General features: G+C 37.3%; 1 pseudogene across 1 annotated transcript; it reads right to left on the bottom strand.

Moving 5' to 3' along the window:
- Positions 1-1,427: 1,427 nt before the first annotated feature.
- LOC308554962 (histone H3.3C pseudogene) lies at positions 1,428-1,878 on the bottom strand (annotated as a pseudogene). The gene has a single exon. The product of its transcript is annotated as a histone H3.3C pseudogene (transcript).
- Between the last annotated feature and the right edge of the window lie 1,094 nt (positions 1,879-2,972).

Raw genomic sequence — 2,972 nt, 5'->3', positions numbered from 1 at the left:
TTCTGCCTCTCACCTGTGGACATTCTCAGTTTCTCCCCACAAAACTAACAGTCTACTGTGTTTATGTGGAGGACTATGTACTTCCAACCACCAAATAAGTTTCCTTTTTAGGCCCTGTTTGGACTTGATAAATTCAGTGGAATGCTCTTTTCTTTTTCTTTTTCATTGAACATTTGAGCACAGATGGAAAGAATACAATAAAGGAAGGGAAGTAATGACCTTAGGCATATTCTTCAAGTGTGAATGCACTGTTTTCTTCAATAACTTATATGTGAAGTATCAGTTTGCAATTCTAGGAGGAAAAAATAAACAAATTGCTGTATAATCTCTGTCCTTTCATAAAGATGGACTGTGATTTAAAATAGCCTGGGGTTGTTAATGCTCTAAATCTGTCTGAAAGAGATTTCAGTGCTGTTTTTCTTGCTCTCAAAAAAAAGGAAAAAAAATTAGTATACTGTAGATCTCATGAGTGACCCAATTTTAAACTTTTAAACTCTATTAAGATTAGACCAGTACTAATGTCCAGGGCTAAAATGAATTGTGGAATTCTTAAATTTTTTTCTAAATAACCAAATACATTGAAACAAAATTTTCTGGTACAGAAAGAGCATTTCAAATGCCTTCCTGAATACTTGAAGCGCTGACCTCTGTAAGACTACATAGGGTTGACAATCATACTATTGAGCCAAATCTTCAAAGAAATCAGAAACAACTAATTACATGTGATTCTAGGTTGGATATGGGAGGATGAGTAGGAGTAAGCATAAAGCTTCTTTCTCTCTCATGCAGGTTTATGTCAAAAGTTATTATGATTGCTATCTAAAATTCTCTTTTCTGGAAATCCATTACTAAATGAACACACAATTAAAAATTGTACATACATGTTACAGAATGATCCTTTTTTTTATAGTTTAATGTATTTTAATAGCCAACTTACAGGAACAGCGCAGAAGACAGACAACATTAAAAACATGTACTTGCATGTAGGACAACTCAGAAAAGTATAGTGAATGGATGGAATCTACTGTATGATAAAAATGCTACAAACACCATTTAATTGCCATCAATAAGAAATTTACTTGTTTAAAAAAAATCAAATGCTGGCATTGTCCAGAAAAATTTAACAGGTTATTTATATTGCTATAAAGTTGAACTGCTGAAACTTGTTCACTGAAACATTTTGACTTGCATTAATGCTTTTATGTCCCTGAATTTATATTAAAAAAAATTCACACACAAATGAAATGGAAAAACTGCCAATACCTGATTTCTGTCCCCTATTTTCAACTTGCAATCATATACTTAGGTACTTTTTTGACACCATGGGAAAAAATATCTAATGTTTAAAACTACCAATAACAGGAAGAAGAGACATTTAAAAAAAATTTTTTTTAAAAGAATGAAATGTTTCCCATCATAGTGGATTCTTAAGCATGTTCTCCATGTATGCGGTTGTGCTAGCTGGATGTCTTTTGGCATAATTGTTACACATTTGACATGGATAGCACACAGGTTGGTGTCTTCAAAAAGGCCAACCTCCTGCAAAGCACCAATAGCTGCATTCTGGAAGCACATATCTGTTTTGAAGTCCTGAGCAATTTCTCGCACCAGACGCTGGAAGGGGAGTTTGCGAATGAGAAGTTCAGAGAACTTCTATTTCATGAAGTGCCACGGTACCAGGCCTGTAACGATGGGGTTTCTTCACTCCTCCAGTAGAGGGCGCACTCCTGCGAGTGGCTTTGGTAGCCAGTTGCTTCCTCTGTGCTTTATCACCAGTTGATTTGTGGACAGTCTGCTTTGTAAGAGCCATGGTATAGAGACCTCTTTACTTACTTCCCTTCTCCTTCGGATGGAGCTTGGTGAGCTGGAGGTGGCGCAGGCGTTAGCAACAGTGGCTGCAAACACCCAGAATGATTTTTTTTTAAAAATTTATCTTTATTGTTTAAAGTATTACAGGTGTCCCATTTTTCCCCCCATTAACCCCCTCCATCTCACTCCCACCCCCTCCCCAGGTCTTCACCCCGTTACTGACTGTGTCCATGGGTCATGCTTATATGCATATAACTTCTTTGGTTAATCTCTTCCCACCCTCCACCCACCTTCCCTCTTTCCTCTGAAATATGATCGTCTGTTGCCTGCGTCAATGTCTCTGGATCTATTTAGTTTGTCAGATTCTTTTGTTCATTTGCTTCTTCTTAAAGAAGACCCTTCAACATTTCCTGTAGTGCTGGTCTGGTGGTGATGAGCTCCTTTAGTTTTTTCTTATCTGTGAAGCTCTTTATCTGACCCTCAGTTCTAAATGATAGCTTAGCTGGGTAGATTAGTCTTGGTTATAGTTCCATGTTTTTCATCACTTTGAGTATTTCTTGCCACTCCCTTCTGGCCTGCAAAGTTTCTGTTGAGAAATCAGCTGACAGTCATAGGGGTGCTCCCTTGTAGGTAACTAATAGCTTTTCTCTTGCTGCTTTTAAGATTCTCTCTTTGTCTTTAACCTTTGGCATTTTAATTATGATGTGTCCTGCTGTGGGCCTCTTTGGATTCCTCGTTTGGGACCCTCTGTGCTTCCCGGACTTGTAAGTCTATTTCTTTCCCCAGGTAGGGGAAGTTTTCTGTCATTTTTTAAAATAGGGTTTCAATTTCTTGCTCTCTTTCCTCTCCTTCTGGCACCCCAATAATACGAATATTGGACCTCTTGATGATGTCCCAAAGGCTCCTTATACTATCTTCATATTTCTGTATTCTTTTTTTCTTTTTTGCTCTTCTGGTTGGGTGTTTTTGTTTCCTCAAGTTCTAAATTGCTGATTTGATTCTCAGCGTCGTCTACTCTACTGTTGATTCTCTGTAAATTATTCTTCATTTCAGTTCCTGTAGCCTTCATTTCAAATTGGTACTTTATTATGTCATCGATTTTCTCAGTTGTTTTTGTAATACTCTTACTAAGATGGTTGAGCATCCTTATAACCATAATTCTG

The sequence above is a fragment of the Miniopterus schreibersii genome (assembly GCF_964146895.1).
Source record: "Miniopterus schreibersii genome assembly, chromosome: 3".
NCBI classification, from domain to species: domain Eukaryota; kingdom Metazoa; phylum Chordata; class Mammalia; order Chiroptera; family Miniopteridae; genus Miniopterus; species Miniopterus schreibersii.
This window is presented reverse-complemented; position numbering and strand designations above follow the sequence as displayed.